Source organism: Orycteropus afer, unplaced genomic scaffold (genome assembly GCF_000298275.1).
Source record: "Orycteropus afer afer isolate SDZICR_OR568_19922 unplaced genomic scaffold, OryAfe1.0 scaffold00156, whole genome shotgun sequence".
Taxonomy (NCBI): Eukaryota; Metazoa; Chordata; class Mammalia; order Tubulidentata; family Orycteropodidae; genus Orycteropus; species Orycteropus afer.
In genome coordinates, this window is record NW_006921743.1 from 5,653,715 (window position 1) to 5,666,204 (window position 12,490).

The window sequence follows — 12,490 nt, forward strand, 5'->3', positions numbered from 1 at the left end:
ACATCCTACCCAGGAAATTGGTCTAGTAAATTCATGTACATTCAGAGAGTGAAATGATTTGGAGCCATTAAAATGATGTTTAAGAAAAGGGAAATTTCTTACCCTTTTCATGACATAGACCCCTTTGGCAATCTGGTGAGACCTAGGGATATTATCTCAGAAGAATGTTTTTAACTGCACAAAATCAAATTCATAGAATTATGAAGGAAATCAACTATACTGAACTGCAACTAATCAATGTGTTAGGAAACACATTTATTATATGCTAATATATGTTTCTTTTTAAAATAAAAATCTTTATTTGTTATTGCTGTAAAAATATATATAACAAAACGTGCCAAATTATCATTTTTCATGTATACAATTCAGTCACACTAATTAGATCAATTATGTGCAACCATCATCAATATCTACTGCCAAATTTTCTATGCACACTTCTTTATTAATGTATAAAATAACCAGATGTGATGTAATTTTGGGGTAGTTAAGAACATGATGATATTTTGAAATATACTTAAAAGCTGTACTGTGATATTAAAAACGAAAGAAAACCTATCAAAATTGCGGCCTTTATTCATACTTGCTTGTAATTCTAAATTACAGTTAAAGATTCTTTTTGCCCCCATCGAAGTTACATGGGCTCAGGTGAAGAATCCTGCTTTCTTAAAAGAATATCTAATGATAAGGACAGATGCTCACAATATCATGAAGTGAATGAAGTAAGAGATATGGCAGCACAAATTTATCTATGTAGAAAAATATTGATAGAAAGGATTGAAAGTCAGCAGTGGTTTTATCTTTTTTTCTTGCTTGTCTGCACTTTAGGTAGCCAGTTAAATATTCTGATCTTCCCCTTTCATAATGTATGTGATTATGAAACATCACATACTAGGTCACAAGGCCATGAAGACAGGCTCTGAAACTCTTGAGCATGGTAAAGACTAAGGCTCAGGGCAAAGTCTCATGGTCATGACGAAGGCTCTGGGCCTTTTAACTTTAGATCCAACTCATAGCCCCTGCTCCTTGAGTTTCTGAGGCAGTATCACTACAGAATTAGATTGCCCAACCTTCCTTCTGAGAAGTAGCTGGTGGGTTTGAACCGCCAGCCTTCTGGTTAGCAGTCAAATGCCTTAGCCACTATGCTACCAGAGCTCCATAACTAGCTGTGAATAAGGGTATAATATGTGCCAGGCAGAACTGAAGTTCTGACTGATAAAGAGATGGTTAACACAGTCTTTGCCCCCAGGGACCCTGACAGCTTATTCAACAGAAACGAGGATGCCTGTGGAACACTGTATTCGCCTTTGCCAATCAGTGCTTCCTTCATTAGATAGGTTGTACCACCCCCTAAAATCAGTCACGGCCATGTGACTTGCTTTGGCTAATGAGCTGTGAACAGAAGTGATGCATGTCACTTCCTAGTGGGGATTTAGAGCCCATGTGAGCTTTACTGGGTGCTTTTTTCCTTCTGTATATTATCAGTAAAGTCCCAGAGAGAAGCTGGTCTATCAGCCCAAGTGCCTGAGAGAACACCTTTAATTGATGTGTAGAAAGAGCAATAAATGAGCTTTTGTTGTTGCAAGCAGAGATGTTGGGATCTTGTGTTATCACAGTACAATCTGGTCTATTCTGACAATAATGAGCCAATTATGCTGATTTATATAATAGCCAAGGCAAAGTTTCAAGCTTCCTAGTACTTAAAGTATAGTTTGTTTTTACTTTTCTTGATCTGACTTTCTGATATGACTGGCCTGATACATCTATGTACACAAACTTCTTAGGGTAAGTATATATCATGCAGATATCTAATTCAAACTTTATAGTGTTTTAAATTTTATATAGTCTATGTTCCTATCAAGGGCATTAGGAAGCCCCCATGGTGCAGTGGGGGAGCTCTGGTGGCATAGAGCCTAAGGCATTTGACAACTAATCAGAAGGCTGACAGTTCAAACCCACCAGCCACTCCTTGGAAGGAAGGTTGGGCAATCTACTTTTGTAGTGATTCCACCTTGGAAACCCAAGGAGGGGTTCCTATGAGTCAAAGCCGACTCCACAGCAGTGAATTTGGTTTGGTTGGTTTATGGTGCAATGGTTAAGTGCTTGGCTGCTAGCTGAAAAGTCTGTGGTTCACACCTACTGGCTGCTCCTCAAGAAAAAGATGTGGCAGTCTGGGAGTAGCTGGATGGGTTCAAACTGCTAATTTCAGCTAGCAGCCTAGAAATTAACAATTGAGGTATCAGGGCCTCATTTTTAATACTGGCAATAATTATCTTTGTTCCTAAAATTCAAGATCTTTTATTTTGCTAGATATCTCCATCCCCATCTCAAAATAGCTGTGCTGTTGGTAAGATGTGGGGAAGCTAACTTGATGCAGCACCTTGTATGAGGAACAAATGATTTTAAGCGCTGAACTGTAATACTACTGGGAGAATCAGCATGGGAATGGTGTTATAGAAAGTGACATCTTAGTTTCCATTTTCAATTAAAAAAAAGTATTTCTAAGAACTTTTATAAAATAAACAGCTTCTTTTTCAGGCATAATCTATCCATTTAAAGTATACAATTTAATACATTTTCATAAATTTACAGAATTATGTAACCATCACCACAATGCAGTTCTAAATCATTCCATTACTTTGTGTCCATTTTCAGTCAGTCTCCAATCCAGCCATAACCTCAGGCATCCATTGATTTTTCTGTCTCAAAAAATTTGAACATTTCATAAAAATGGAATCCTACTGTGAGGCAATCCTACTTCCATAGTGATACTGCCTCGGAAACCCAAGGAGGGGTCGCTATGAGTCGGGGCCGACTCGACGGCACATAACAACAACAACAACAACAACTGTGATCTCTTATATCTGGCTCTTTTCCCTCAAGGTTTTAAATTTCATCCACTGTTGCATCAGTAGTTTGCTCCTTTTTATTACTGAGTAATATTCCATTGTACAGATATATCACAATTTGTGTACCAATCATCAATTGTAGGGCACTTGCGTTGTTTCTACCTTTTGGGTATTATGAATAATGCTGCTGTGAACATTTGTGAACAAGTCTCTTGTAGACATGTTTTTATTTTGTTCTAGATTCCTGGGAGTGGAATTTTGGTAGACTGTTTTTAGAGGCCATTGACTTGGCCCATGATTCATAGGTACCCCACACAAAACAGGATCAGGCCTTAATGATCCATTGAGTTTTTGTTGGTTGATTTTCAGAAGTAGATTGGTAGGCCTTCTTTCTAATCTGGAACCTGTTAAGCATCATAGCAACATACAAGGCTCCACAGACAGGTAAAATCAAAACCAAACACACTGCCGTGGAGTTGGGTCTGACTCATAGCAACCCCTCCTTGGGTTTCCGGGGCAGTATCACTATGGAAGTAGGTTGCCCAACCTTCCTTCTGAGAAGTGGTTGGTGGGTTTGAACCACCAGCCTTCTGGTTAGCAGTCAAATGCCTTAGGCACTACACTGCATTTAAGGTACATTGACTGGGAATTGAATCCAAGTTTCCCATATGGAAGGCAAGAATTTTACCATTGAACCCTAACGCTGAGTAGACTGTTGTTGCTGTCAAGTCTATTACAATTGCCTCCTTGGATTTCCTAGGCAGTGTCTCTACGGAAGTAGACTGTCCAATTTTCCTTCTGAGGACTTGCTGGTGGGTTTGCAGTGCCAGCCCTCTGCTTAGCAGTCAAATGCCTTAGGCACTACACCACCAGAATTCCCAATTTCTGTGTAGAGTAGAACTAACTGATCCATAGGTTTTTAAGGCTGTGAACTTTTGGAAGCAGATTGGCAGGCTTGTCTTCTGAGGAGCTTTTGAATAGGTTCCAACCACCAATTTTCAGCTAGTGGTCAAGTGCTTAATCCAGGGACTGCTGGTAGACTAGTAAATCTGTGTTTAACAGAAACTGCCAAACTTTTCTAAAATGGTTGCACTATTTCACATTCCCATTGAATTAAGTTTTCAAATGAGTGAGCTGCATGCTCTGATGTCCTAGCAAATGGAGGGTCTGATGCCCTACCTTACCCTGAGCCTCCAACACTGCCAACAGGGGTGGCCCAGAGAGCAGCCAACCTGAGGTCTGGTTATCAATATGCAGAACCATTCAGTATAACCACTATAAAGCCAGCTATTAGTTCTGGCAGACTCCCTCCATTATACAGACAGATCATAAATAAGAAAATTTCATCTAACAAATCAATTCATGTAAATGTCTGGAAGTACTTTATTTTGTAATCCATTTCCTGTAGCACAGCCACAAAGACACAAAACTATCAAAATCAGAGTATTAAGAAAGAATAAAAAATTTTTCTTTTTCATGGTGGAGTTACTAATTGTAACATTTTATCTATAGCCCCCCACCCCTGTGCTAAAGTTACAAGTACTCATAGTTTGAAGAGTTCATCAATTCTACAAGGCATATTATGAAAACCAGTAGACCCTGGCCTCTGCTCTCATTATTTCCCATGGTCTAGAAGCAGTGAGTTTCAATTATTTAATTGATTCTTTGGAATATACTACACTTTCCACCAGGAGCTCTGGTAGCATAGTGCCTAAGGCACTTGACTGTTAACCAGAAGGCTGGTGGTTCAAACCCACCAGCCACTCCTTGAAAGGAAGATGCAGCAATCTACTTCCATAGTGATACTGCCTCGGAAACCCACGGAGGGGTCGCTATGAGTTGGGTCTGACTTGATGGCACATAACAACAACAGCAACATACTTCCTACCACAAGTACATTTTCCACCCACCCACCAATTCTCCCAATACAGATACAGTATATTTTGGTTAGAGTATTATTCAGTGGTTACATCATTTTGATTATGTAAATGCTACTTAGAACTAAGCCATATACTATGATAATTTTGTTTATTTCTGCCCAACTCTTTATATTTCTTTGAATTTAAGGATTGCTTTTATCATTTGCTTAGTATTTTTTGTAATTATCATTACAAGCCCCTACTGGTAGTCTCAGTATAGCCCTTTTTGTATTCTCTCCTTGTGTGCCTTTCCCTTGCTCTTGCAGCTGTCATATTGGGATCTTCTTTCATCATCACCTTGGGCATTCCCTTTCTCTTAGGTTGAATTCTATTTTCTGTGTCCTGACTTATAGTGACCTCTCCTTGGGTTTCTGAGGCAGTATCACTACAGAAGTAGATTGCCCAACCTTCCTTCTGAGAAGTGGCTGGTGGGTTTGAACCGCCGGCCTTCTGGTTAGCAGTCAAATGCCTTAGGCACTATGCTACTAGAGCTCCTATACTTTCCTCTTTTAGGTATATGCCCTGTAGGATGTGAGGGAGCACATCCTTATAGCAGATGCTTAAGAAAGGTATTGAGACTTCGACTGTCTTTACCTTTATTCTACCTTCACCTTTAATCGATTATTTGGCTGAATATAAAAGTCTAGGCCAGAAATTATTTTCCTTAGAAATAATTCTAAGAGCAATACTGAAGAAATTCTAGAGGAATACTGAGGACATTGGTCTAGAGTATTCTAGTTTTGAGTACTTCTGATTCCTGATTCCTTATAAGTAACCTGCTTCTCATTATCTTTTTTTTCCTCTCTCTTGCTTTGGTTTTGTCCCAAAATTTTGGGCTTTGTCCCAAAAGTCCCAAATGCCTTTTCATTCCTTGTGTGGACACCTGGTGAGCACTTTTAGTCTGGATATTCATATACTTCAGTTCTGAAAAATCTTGCTGCATTGTTTAATTGATTATTACCTCCTTTCCATTTCTTTTTTTTCCCCTGTAACTCCTATTTTTTGAATATAGCCCTTCTGGTCTGACCATCTAATTCTTTATCTTATTAGATTAGAGAACCTCCCCTGCAGAGAGGCTGCACCTTGATGATGGAATGGTCAGGTTCTCTCAAGTGTAACTGAAAATACCATGCCTTGTCTTTGTCAAGTGTCTGCCTGTCTGTCTTTGTGCATTGCAGATGCAGACAGTCTGTGTCTCAAACTTCCATGCAGCCATAATACTGCTAGGAGTAAGGCAAATACACCCAGTAGCACTGGCCATTCAGTCGGTGCTATGTTTATCTGTGATGGAGCCCGGCACATGAGAAAGTGTTGGCAAGGTGAAAGCTCATAGCAAACAATGAAATGAAAAGCTGAATGAAATGAAAAAGATTTCAAAGGGCAGGGCAAGAAGACAAAATAAAGTGTTATAATGAAATGTGCAAAGATCTGGAGTTGGAAAATCAATGGGGAAGAACATGCTCTGCATTTCTCAAGCTGAAAAAATTGAAGAAAAAAATTCAAGGCTCGAGTTGCAATATTGAAGGATTCTATGGGAAAAATATTGAACTATACAGGAATCATTAAAAGAAGATGGAAAGAATACACAGAGTCACTGTACCAAAAATAATTGGTCAATGTTCAGCCATTTCAGGAGGTAGTATATGGTCAAGAATTAATGGTATTGAAGGAAAAAGTCTAAGCTGCACTGAAAAACAAGGCTCCAGGAATTGATGGAATATCCACTGAGATGTTTCAACAAATTGATGCAGTGCTGGAGGCACTCACTCATTTATGCCAAGAAATTTAGAAGAGAGCCATCTGTCCAACCAACTGGAAGAGATTGATATTTATGCCCATTCCAAAGAAAGGTGATCTAACAGAATTCAGAAATTATCAGACTATAACATTAATATCATGCACCAGTGAAATTTTGCTGAAGATAATTCAAAAACAGTTGCAGCAGTATATTGACAAGGAACTGCAAGAAATTCAAGCTGGATTCAGAAGAGAACATGGAATGAGGGATATTATTGCGTTTTCTAGATGGATCTTGGTTGAAAGCAAAGAAGATTAGAAGATTAGAAACTGTGTTTTATTGAATAAAAGGAGCTGTGTGGATAAGGCATCCGGCTACTAACCAGAAGGCCAGTGGTTCAAACCCACTAGTTGCTCTGGTAGCATAGTGCCTAAGGCATTTGACTGCTAACCAGAAGGCAGGTGGTTCAAACCCACCAACCACTCCTCAGAGGGAAGACTGGGCAATCTACTTCTGTAGTGATACTGCCTTGGAAACCCAAGGAGGGGTCGCTATGAGCCGGGGGCGACTCGATGGCACATAACAACAACAACAACAACAGAAATATTCTTAGAAGTGAGAATGGCCAGACTTCATCTCACTTGCTTTGTTGAAGTTATTAGAAGAGACAGTCTCTGGAGAAGGGTATCATGCTTGGTAAAGTAGGCAGTCAGTGAAAAAGGGGAAGACCCTTAATGAGATAGATTGACATAGTGGCTGCAATAATGGGTCCAAGCATTGCAAGGATTGTGAGGGTGGCGCAGGACTGGGGATTGTTATATTCTATTATACAGAGGGAGTTAAGAGTCAGAGCTAACTTCATGGCACCTAACAACAACAATAGTAAACAATAACACAGGGGAACTGTTTACCCTTCCCTAAATGACCCATGACCATTGTTATGTAACTGGGTTGTCAACCAAGTGGTTCAAGTCAGATGCTATCTTCATATGATTGCTGCCTCTGGCTATTACCATGCTAGGCGGGTGCCAGTGGTGTTGCACAGCTCCTGAGGCTTCTGCTCTGCCACTGGTGCTTGCTGGGCTTTGCCTAACCAGCAGGAAGACCATCACACAGGATCTCCTGAGCCTCTACTACTGGGCCCTCTTAGGCTTCTGCTGCTGTCTTCCACCATGTTGCACTGCCCGAGGGCCAGCATGGCTCCTACCAGTATGCCCAGGGGCTGGGGTAGGGTTGCATGGGATACACTCAGGCCTTGTTCTTTGTGGGCATGTGTTTCAACTCTGTAGGCATGTGTTATAATTCTGTAGCAGCAGGTAAACCTCTTGCATAAAGGAGTCCAGCTGTCTCTTCATGGGTCATCAAGTCCACTGTAGCTATCTCTCTCTGTGTGGGCCACACAGCCCATTGTTTATCTTTAGTGTTACAGACCCTTCATCTGGGTCTAGGAAGTTCTCAGCACAGGGAGCTTGGGTAAAAAGGATGTACTGTGCTCTAGACTCTCCTAGCCAGATGGCAAAACTGACCCCAATCCCTTAATTGAACCACAAGGGTGCTAATCCTATTGGGTAGATCTTTAAGCCATTGTTTGCACAGTAATTCGACTAGTCCCTTATAAGATTGTGACCCAGTCAATCATTTTTGGGGAAGTTACAAGACCATGGCTGGAAAGATCATATAAAAAAGATTCATTTCTTTAGGAAAAAGATCAGAGATGCAACATTGCGATACTGAATATAGGGCATTAATGCGGGTAGCCTCTGGAATCTGGAAAAGGCAAGGAATAGATTCTCCCCTCAAGCTTCCGATAAGTACAAGCCCTGCCCAAATATTTTATGACCTCACTTATATAAAAAAGACAAGAAAAGGAAAATTTATAGAGACCAAAATTTATCAGTGGTTACCAAGAGCAGAAGGGAGGGGGAAAGGGGTTAGTTAATGGTGCTAGAAATATCACATTGCTTAAGGGTAGGGTTGCACTGATGATTATTGTAATTATTGCCAATAAGTTGTACACCTGTCAAAAAAAATGAATTGGCAGAAGTTTTGTGATAAATATATTTACAACAATGACCAAAGGCGGAGAGGAAGAAAAAGAATAGCTACTAAGGCTGCTGTGTATAACAAAAAACCTCATGGGATTTGGTTTCTTGATTTGGAGGGTTAGGGTCATGGTTTCACAGGAAATCCCAGTTAATTGGTCTACTAACATGTTTAATGCATTTTTTTTTTTTTTTTTTTACCTTTTAGTTAGTTGTGTAGTGCCAGAAGTTTAAAAGCTTGAAGGCAGCCATCCAATGCACAACAATTGGTCTCTATTTGCCTGGACCAACAGAGTAAGAAGCATCAGGAATAGAATGAGGATGTGACAAGTGTGGCTAATTATTTCCAAGAACACCTGCCTCCTTTGCTGTGAGTCCAAAACAAGTTGATGGTGCCTGGTTACCATTACTGAAGATTTTGATCAAAGATTCTATGGACAAATCCTGATCAAAAGAAAAAAAAAATGCAGAAGAAAATTTCAAAATCTCATAGACTTCAGACTTCCTGGAGGCACGAAGTTTGGGTGAATCCCTGAAACTACTACCGTGAGATAATGCTTAAACTTTAAACAAAAAATATCCCCTGGAGTCTTCTTCAAACTAAACAATAATTTAGATTAACCAGTAAAAAAGTTCTGCTTTGAGCGTTATGCTCTTTGATGTTGTTGCTCTTGTTAGACACCACCAAGTTGATTCTGACACATGGCAACCGCATGCTCAACTGAACAAACACTGCCCAGTCATTTGGCATCCTCATAATCACTGCTGTGCTTGAGCCTATTGTTGCGAGCACTGTGTTAATCCATCTCACTGAGGGTCTTCCTCTTTTGCTGACCATCTACTTTAGCAAGCATAATGTCCTTCTCCAGGGACAGCTCACTCCTGATAACATATGCAAAGCACATGAGATGTAAGTCTTGTCATCCTTGCTTCTAAGGAGCATTCTAACTGTATTTCTTCCAAGACAGATTTGTTTGTTCTGGTAGTCCATGTATATTCAATATTCTTTGTCAACACCATAATTCCAATGCATCAATTCTTCTTCAGTTTTCCTAATTCATTGTCCAGCTTTTGTATGCATGAGGTGATTGAAAATACCATGGCTTGGGTCTGGTACACCATAATCCTCAAAGTGACATCTTTGATTTTTTTAATACTTTAAAGAGATCTTTTGCAGCAAATTTGCCCAATACAATATGTCATTTGATTTCTTGACTGCTGCTTCCAGTGGCATTGATTGTGGATCCAAGTAATTGAAATCCTAGACAATTTCAGTATTTTCTCCATTTATCATAATGTTCTAATCAATCCAATTGTGATGGTTTTTGTTTTCTTTATGTTGAAATGTAATCTATATTGAAGGCTGTGTGTGGTTTTTGATCCTCATCACTAAGTGTTTCAAGAGCTCTTCACTTTCAGCAAGCAAGGTTGTGTCAGGTGCATATCTCAAGTTGTTAATGAGTCTTCCTGAAAACCTGATGCTACGTTCTTCTTCATATTGCTTAAGGGTAGGGTTCATATAGTCCAGTTTCTCAGATTATTTGCTCAGCATGCAGATTATATAAGTATGGTGAAATTATACAACCCAGAAACATACCTTTCCTGATTTTAAAGTACATAGTATCCTGTTATTCTGTTCAAATGACTGTCTCTTGGTCTATGTACAAGTTCTTCATGAGCACAATTAAGTGTCCTGGAATTCTTTACAACATTATCCATAATTTGTTATGATCCACATAATTGACTATTGCATAGTCAATAAAACACAGATAAACATCTTTCTGATATTCTCTGCTTTCAGCCAGCACCCTCTGAAATGAGCAATGATATCCTTCATTCGATGGCCTCTTCTGAGTCTGGCTTGAATTTCTGGCAATTACCCTGTTGATATACTGGTGCAACCATTTTTGAATTACTTTGAGCAAAATTTTACTTACTTGATAATTCCTCAGTCTGTTGGATCACCTTCCTTTGGAATGGCCACAAATACAGATCTCTTCCAGTTGGTTGGCCAAGTAGTGGTCTTCCAAATTTCTTGGCATAGACAGTGATTGCTTCCAGTGTTGCATCTACTTGTTAAAACATCTCAGTGGGTATTCTGTCAATTCCTGGAGCCTTTTTTTTTGGCCAGTGCCTTCAGTACTGCTTGAACTTCTTCCTTCGATATCATTCATTCTTGATCATATGCTACATCTAAAATGGTTGAATATTGACCAATTCTTTTTGGTACTGTGACTGTATATTCTTTCCATCTTCTTTTGGTGTTTCCTGTGTCATTCATTATTTTGTTCATAAACCAAAAAAAAAACAAAGTCACTGCCATCAAGTCGATTCCGACTCATAGTGACTCCCTTTGTATTTCCAAGGTGGTAAATCTTTATGGCAGTAGATTGCCCAGTCTTCCTTCCATGGAGTGGCTGATGGGTTTGAACCACTAGCCTTCTGGTAAACACTCAAATGCCTTACCATCAGAGCTCCTATTTTGCCCATCCAAAAACAAACCAAACTCACTGCCCTCCAGTCAGATTTGACTCGGCAACCCTGCCCCCCCTTGGGTTTTCAAGGCGGTATCACTATAGAAGTAGATAGCCCCATCTTCAGCATCCTTCAATATTGTACCTCTTTTGAAAACGATCTCTATGAGATCAAATTGACAACAGCAACTTGGAGGATTAGACAGGAACCTAATGGGGCAGTGAGTTTATGTTAACTAGGGAGGAACAACTCAGCAAAGGAGGATGAGAATGGTTGCATAACTGGAAGAATATAATCAATGTCACTAAATGGTACATGTAGCAACTGTTGAATTGTTGTATGCTTTGCTATGTGTATTCTCAACAATAACAACAAAATATATATTTTTAAAAGTATCAGCCCTGCTGACATCTTGATTTTATCCCCATATGGCTCATTTTGTTGTTATGACCTCCAAAAATATCAGATAATAAATTTGTTTTGTTTTCATCACTAATTCATTATGGCAGCAATAGAAAACCAAAACACTCGCAAGTATCACTTTAAAAAGAAAAACTGCAACATCTTGGAAAGGTTCACCACAAATGACCCCAGGCTTTTGAGTCTCAAGGCTGACTTTGTAACAGTTTTCTTTTTTCTTCTGTGTTGTCAGGCTATGGAAATTTAATTTATCATTACCCAAACTGGCAATCTGCTCTCTCATACATCTCTCTGTGGTTGCAGGCTGAGAAACCAGATAAAACCAGAATTTTCAGAATAGTGTCTAAAAATAAACATTCCCAGCCCCAAGCAAGGACCCAAAGGCTCTCCAGTAAGTGAAGGACTTGAGCTTCTTTCTGTGCATGGCATTTGCTTCTATTTTGGTGTTGAGAGGCCTTTGGAAGTTTCTTTTCTGCTTTTCTCCTGTGCTCCAAAATGTTGATATCAATTTTCAGATAAGTGAGGTTTTACTGTACTGTTCTGCTCTTGGAATGTTAATCACCCTCTTTGATTATGTATCTGTTTACATGTAGCAGTCCAGGATATAAACTGCTATTTATATTTTAGAATGATCAATTTCCCTCCACCTTCCTCAACATTATAAAAGAAATAAAGGTCCTTGTTTGCTAAAGGGTTAACTGTTGTAGCTTTGGATTCCCCCTCCCTGCTTTGGAGATTCAGAACAAGAACCAGCTCCTTCTGTATTTCTTTCATAAAAAAGAATGAAGGCAAAATGCCGAGGTTGTGAATGTGCATCCAGTGTACATTCATAATAAATGCTGAGCCGAATGGGCACATTCATCTTTGCTCCTTGATGTAAATGAACCAGCTGAATGAAAGACTTGGGCATAGCTCACCTCCAAGAATGATTCTGTTCACATTCACACCTGACAAACGCTTCTCGAATTTCATTGTAAAACTAACTAGTTTTTCCTCTCTCCAGCACAGCTGTCCTCTTCATCCCTAGATCTTTGCAATCAAGCTGCACCC